The sequence below is a fragment of the Zalophus californianus genome, chromosome 9 (assembly GCF_009762305.2).
Source record: "Zalophus californianus isolate mZalCal1 chromosome 9, mZalCal1.pri.v2, whole genome shotgun sequence".
Lineage (NCBI taxonomy): Eukaryota > Metazoa > Chordata > Mammalia > Carnivora > Otariidae > Zalophus > Zalophus californianus.
Genome location: NC_045603.1, coordinates 78,225,372 through 78,232,513, shown reverse-complemented (window position 1 = coordinate 78,232,513; position 7,142 = coordinate 78,225,372). Strand labels below are relative to the sequence as shown.

The window sequence follows — 7,142 nt, the reverse complement described above, 5'->3', positions numbered from 1 at the left end:
GTAGTCGGTTTTTAACTTTGTGTGGATGCTTAGTGACATTTTTTTGTGCCTGGATTTTGGGACTTTTCCATATACTAAATTGCATTGTGGGGGGGGGGAAAGGAGGGAGGCGGGATGCACTGTTCAAGAAATTTGGTGCTCACAGTGCACGGACAAGGCGATGTTTTCCAAGACTGTTGCATACCTTCTGTTAGCTTTTATGGTTAAATGTAAGGGGACCACTGATGCTCCCTCAGTATCTCACCCACCCCTCAGTATCCCTAACAGCCTGCAATTTTTTAGATGGTCTGTTTATATTATACTGTCAAATGCCGAGGATCTTTATATTTGTGTTTATATTCCTTCCCTATCTTTTATTTATTTTTTAATTTAATTTAATTTAATTATGTTAGGTTAGTCACCATACAATGCATCATTAGTTTTTGATGTGGTGATCCACGAACCATTGTTTTCGTATAACACCCAGTGCTCCATGCAGTACGTGCCCTCCTTAATACCCAGCACCGGGCCAACCTCTTTAAAAATGTGTATTGCTGTCCAAAAATCCCATGTTCTAATAGCCCGGGGCAGAATATGGAGGGCATTAGAAATGCCAACTTTTTGATTTATCAAGGGCTCCTGTGTTTCTTTGGGGCAGAGCGTGTTATGCAGTATATTTATTCTTTTGAATGTACATCGGATGACAGCGAGGAGGCAGGATATAGCAGATGGAATGAGGATTAAAAAAAAAGAAGACTTGAGAGGATTGCAGCAAAAGATGGCAGGCCAATCAAGTGCAATAGCTTCTATAGCTTTTCCCCGCTCGGTTTAGACCAACAGGTGACTCGAGGGAAAAGTGAAATTTCTCTTGCATGGTCTCTTGGATTTCCATGTGTGCAAGTGTTTGTCTAAAGGTAGGATTTTTCCTCTCAGAAAATGGTGCACTTTCAAATCTTCCAACTCCTAAGAGCATAATTAGGGATTAGGAAGAGTAGAAATAGGCTCTTCAGTGGAATGGCTCCTTGGCTGAATCAGAGCTGTAAACTGAAAATATTAACACACCTCTTCGTACTATAAAAAGAGATACCAAAGCACTTTAAAACAGTGCCCGTCAAAACCTTATTGTGCATGAGGATCAGGTGGAATGCTTGTTGAATGCAGGTTCCTAGGTTCTACCCTTGAGTTTCTCATTCAGAAGGTTGGCAGTTGGGGCTGAAAATTTGCATTTCCTACAAGCTCCCAGGTGAAACTAACTGCCGTGGCTCCCTGGACCACACTCTGCAGAGCGCTTCCTTAAACCATTGTTTTTGTTCAAGAAAATGGGAAGAGGGGATGGAGTAGGGTGGGGGTGCATCAGTAGTGGGAGTTAGGTGGGTATTTACTTAGGTGGGTAACTTCAGGCTTGCACCGCAGTAAAAAGATCTGGTAGAGGGACCAGATTTTAGCCCAATATACGTCTGAGGCTGGAAGGTCTTCAAATGCATTGTCCTGCACGGTGCTTGTGTTTGGGGAACACTAGCTGAGCACTGAATTATGAATTTATTTTTTTTAATTTTATTTTATTATGTTATGCTAATCACCATACAGTACATCACTAGTTTTTGATGTAGTGTTCCATGATTCATTGTTTGCGTTTAACACCCAGTGCTCCACTCAGTACGTGCCCTCCCTAATACCCATCACCAGGCCGACCCATCCCCCCACCCCCCTCCCCTCTAGAACCCTCATTTTGTTCCTCAGAGTCCATAGTCGCTCATGGTTCGTCTCCCCCTCCGATTTCTCCCCCTTCATTTTTCCATTTGCAACAATGTGGATGGAACTGGAGGGTGTTACGCTGAGCGAAATCAGTCAATCAGAGAAAGACATGTATCATATGATCTAACTGATATGAGGAATTCTTAATCTCAGGAAACAAACTGAGGGTTGCTGGAGTGGTGGGGGATGGGAGGGATGGGGTGGCTGGGAGATAGCAGGAGGGGAAAAATGAATTATGAATTTAAATAGACTGCACCCTTCCTGTGCTCTTCTGCCGCCTGAATGGGAACCCTTCTGTGGTGCCCCAGCAATCAGGGACATGTGGACTATATGGTTGCTTGTGAGCTAGGGCACCACCTGGCAGCCAGAAGCAATGGCAATGCTGACCTCTAGCTCTCTCCATGCCTTGCCTTGTTTTTGGAAACAGAATTATGTGCATGGAGTAAGCCCCAAAGTTTGTAGATGATTTGGAAATGGGTGAGAAAAGGTTTGGAGGAGAGACTCTTTTCCTGCTAATAAGATTGGGGGTGGGGAGAAGGTCAAGCTATGAGTTGGAATTCAATATGACCTCATCAGTACCAAGTTTGCAGAGTGTAATATGCTGATTTTAAAAGAGAGATGTCAAAGAACCAGCTCCTAGTTTCGTTGATCTGTTCTACTGTTCTTTTGGTTTCTATTTCATTGATTTCTGCTCTGATCTCTATTATTTCTCTTCTCCTGCTGGGTTTAGGCTTTATTTGCTGATCTTTCTCCAGCTACTTTAGGTGTAGAGTTAGGTTGTATATTTGAGATCTTTCTTGTTTCTTGAGAAAGGCTTGTATTGCTATATAATTTCCTCTTAGGACTGCCTTTGCTGCATCCCAAAGATTTTGAACAGTTGTGTTTTCATTTTCATTTGTTTCCATGGATGTTTTTAATTCTTCTTTAATTTCCAGATTGACTCATTCATTCTTTAGTAGGATGCTCTTTAGCCTCCATGTATTTGAGTTCTTTCCGACTTTCCTCTTGTGATTGAGTTCTAGTTTCAAAGCATCGTGGTCTGAAAATATGCAGGGAATGATCCCAATCTTTTGGTACCAGTTGAGACCTGATTTGTGACCTAGGATGTGATCTGTTCTGGAGAATGTTCCATGGGCACTAGAGAAGAATGTGTATTCTGTTGCTTTGGGAAGGAATGTTCTGAATATATCTGTGAAGTCCATTTCGTCCAGTGTGTCATTTAAAGTCTTCATTTCCTTGTTGATCTTTTGCTTAGATGATCTGTATATTTCAGTGAGGGGGGTGTTAAAGTCCCCCACTATTATTGTATTGTCGTCGATGTGTTTCTTTGCTTTTGTTATTAATTGGCTTATATAATTGGCTGCTCCCATGTTAGGGGCATAGATATTTACAATTGTTAGATCTTCTTGTTGGATAGACCTTTTAAGTATGCTATAGTGTCCTTCCTCATCTGTTATTACAGTCTTTGGTTTAAAATCTAATTTGTCTGATATAAGGATTGCCACCTCAGCTTTTTTTTTATGTCCATTAGCATGGTAAATAATTTCCCACCCCCTCACTTTCAATCTGGGGGTGTCTTTGGGTCTAAAATGAGTCTCTTGCAGACAGCATATCAATGGGTCTTGTTTTTTTATCCAATCTGATACCCTGTGTCTTTTGATTGGGGCATTTAGCCCATTTACATTCAAGGTAACTATTGAAAGATATGAATTTAGTGCCATTGTATTGCCTGTAAGGTTACTCTTACTGTATGTTGTCTGTGTTCCTTTCTGGTCTATGTTACTTTTAGGCTCTCTCTTTGCTTAGAGGACCCCTTTCAATGTCTTGTAGGGCTGGTTTTGTGTTTGCAAGGGAAGCAAGGGCAAAAATGAACCATTGGGACTTCATCAAGATAAAAAGCTTTTGCAGAGCAAAAGAAACAGTCAACAAAACCAAAAGACAACCAACAGAATGGGAGAAAATATTTGCAAATGACACAGATAAAGGGCTAGTATCCAAAATCTATAAAGAACTTATCAAACTCAACACCCAAAGAACAAATGATCCGATCAAGAAATGGACAGAAGACATGAACAGACATTTTTCCAAAGAAGACATCCAAATGGCCAACAGACACATGAAAAAGTGCTCAAGATCACTCAGCATCAGGGAAATCCGAATCCAAACCTCAATGAGATACCACCTCACACCAGTCAGAATGGCTAAAATTAACAAGTCAGGAAACGACAGATGTTGGCAGGAATGTGGAGAAAGGGGAACCCTCCTACACTGTTGGTGGGAATGCAAGCTGGTGTAGCCACTCTGGAAAACAGTATGGAGGTTCCTCAAAAAGTTGAAAATAGAGCTACCATAAGACCCAGCAATTGCACTACTGGGTATTTACCCCAAAGATACAAATGTAGTGACCCGAAGGGTTGCCATTTGCAATGACGTGGATGGAACTGGAGGGTATTATGCTGAGCAAAATAAGTCAATCAGAGAAAGACATGTATCATATGATCTCACTGATATGAGGAATTCTTAATCTCAGGAAACAAACTGAGGGTTGCTGGAGTGGTGGGGGGGTGGGAGGGATGGGGTGGCTGGGTGATAGACATTGGGGAGGGTATGTGCTATGGTGAGTGCTGTGAATTGTGTAAGACTGTTGAATCACAGACCTGTATCTCTGAAACAAATAATACATTATATGTTAAAAAAAAAAAAAGAAGAAGATAGCAGGAAGGGAAAAATGAAGGGGGGGGTATTGGAGGGGAGATGAACCATGAGAGACTATGAACTCTGAGAAACAACCTAAGGGTTCTAGAGGGGTGGGGGGTGGGGGGATGGGTTAGCCTGGTGATGGGTATTAAAGAGGGCACGTACTGAATGGAGCACTGGGTGTTATGCACAAACAATGAATCATGGAACACTACATCAAAAACTAATGATGTAATGTATGGTGATTAACATAACATAATAAAATTTAAAAAAAAGAGATGTCAATCAGATGGGAGATTGGTCATCATGAAAGAAAAGAATCAAAAGGCAAACATGGTGTAGCATCTTCAGCAGTGTCTATAGGAGAAAGTGGGCTCTGACCTACAAATAAGAATATTTGTTCCTTTTGGAAATTTTTTTTCATAGCATAGGATGAATTCATCGAGGTAATTTCAGCTTGATGATACCTGCCATTCTAATCACCCAGCTCAGTCTTCTGGCTCAGACTGCATACTCTATGCAGTTTGGTCAAGACGATAAAAGGCCTCCTGGAACTTTTTACTGCAATTGCATTAAACCCATAGATCAATATGGGAGAATCCACATCTTAACAACATTTACTTTTCCAGTCCATTAACATAGCATATTCCTCTATTTGTTAAATCCTTTCATTTTCCTCAGTAATATTTAGCAGTTTGCACAGTTTAAAGATCTTTCCATTTTTTTCATTAGATTTATTGTAGGTATTTGATGCATTCTGATGCTCCTGTAAATAGCAGTCCTTTGAAATTTCATTTTCCAAGTGTTTTGTTTTTGTTTCTGTTTTTACTTGTATACAGAAATATAATTGATTTGGGTCATGTAAGAGTCTGAGTCCATTTTTGATGTTTGACTTCTGACTTCTTATAAGACCCAGTTCCTTGGGTGCCTGGGTGGCTCAGATGGTTAAGCGTCTGCCTTCGGCTCAGGTCATGATCCCAGGGTCCTGGGATCGAGTCCCGCATCGGGCTCCCTGCTCCTTGGGAGCCTGCTTCTCCCTCTGCTTCTCTCTCCCTCTCTCTCTCCCTCTGTCTCTCTCATGAATAAATGAATAAAATCTTTAAAAAAAAAAAAAAAAAGACCCAGTTCCTTTGTCCCTTTTGCTCCATATCTAGACATAATTGATAAGAAAATCCAAACGAGCTCCTTCCTTTGGGACATGTGGGAAGATATGAACTTGGCAAATTCCCAGCCCTCCCTCAGGAACTTGTCCCTGGTCCTGCCCCCTTGCCACTATAAAGGCCTAACCCACTCTCTCTGCTCCTCTCAAGCCTGCCTGGACCTGCTTGTGTCCTTCCTGCTCTCACTAGGAGTCCCTTGTGCTAACAATAAACTTTCTTTCAAATTCTCTAGGTCTCTGGAGTGTCATCAGCCTCAACATCCTACCTCTCAATGGGGAAAAGTTATAGCCTACCTCTGTGGGGTAAACAGAAAACAGAGTAACTTACCTTGTATCTAACAACCTTTCTAAATTCACTTACAATTTCTAATCGTTTGTAAATTATTTTGAACTTTCTGTATATAATTGTATATATACATCAGCCGTGAATAATAACAGTTTACTAGTTATGTTTCAATGTTTTATTCTTAAAAAAATTTTTATTGCTTCTTTGAACTAGTTAGGACTTCTAATTTCGAAGAGAACTGGTGGTTGTGGAAATCCTGACTTCTTGCCATTCTCAGGGGTCGGAGGGTGAGCAGTCACTATTTTACCATGTTATGTTGGCCATTAAGATTTCATTTTGTAGATACCTTTTATCAGATTAACAAAATTCTTGGCTACTTCTAGCATGTTGAGTATTTTTCTTTTAAAGAATAAACGTGTGTTGGATATGATCAAATATGTTTTCTGTATTTATTGAAGTAATCACATGGTTTATCTCCCTTGTTCATTTACTAGGTGAATTATGTTGGTCGATTTTCAGGTAAATTTCACTTCGTTTTGGTGTATTATCCTTTTTATATAAAACTAGATTCTGTTGGCTAAGGTTTTATTTAATATATTCATATTTGTTTTCATAAGAAATGGCCCATATTTTCCTTTCTTAGCTATTTTCAGGTTTTAGTATCAGAGTTTTGCTGGGTCATAAAATGAGTTGGAAGTTGGTGAGTTGCCTGTTTTTTCTATTCTATGGGAGAATTTATGTAAGATTGGCATTTCTTCTTTCATTCATAGGAAGAATATACCAGTGAAATCATCTACACATGGAGTTTTGTGTGTCATCCTTGTTCATGTGCCATGATAATCTTCTCTGTATCTTCCCAATTTTAGTATATGTGCTGCCGAAGTGAACATTACATTTGGAGATTTTATGAGAAAATTTTTTTACAATGGATTTGATTTTTTTTTTTTAAGGATGTAGGCATGTACAGATGCTCCATTTCTTCTTGGTCATTTTTAGGTAAATTGTGTTTTTCAAGAATTTGTGCACTGTATTTTTCAAGTTTATTTGCATAAAGTTGATTATAATATGCTCTTGTTTTCTTTTTGATGTGTATAGGATCCGTATGGATGCCCTCTGTTTTTTCCTCATATTAGTCATTTGTGTTCTCTTCCTCTTGTTAAGTGTTGATCAGTGTTTTTAATGTGTCCAAAGAATCAAAGCCAAAGCTTTGCTAATTTTTCTATTTTACTGATGTCACCACTTATTTTTTTTTTTTAAGATTCCATT

The 7,142-nt window shown here is 39.6% G+C and overlaps 1 non-coding gene across 1 annotated transcript; it reads right to left on the bottom strand.

Annotated features, from left to right (window-relative positions):
* Positions 1-6,660: 6,660 nt before the first annotated feature.
* LOC113923237 lies at positions 6,661-6,764 on the bottom strand. The gene has a single exon (XR_003520240.1). It is a non-coding gene; the product is annotated as a U6 spliceosomal RNA (small nuclear RNA).
* Between the last annotated feature and the right edge of the window lie 378 nt (positions 6,765-7,142).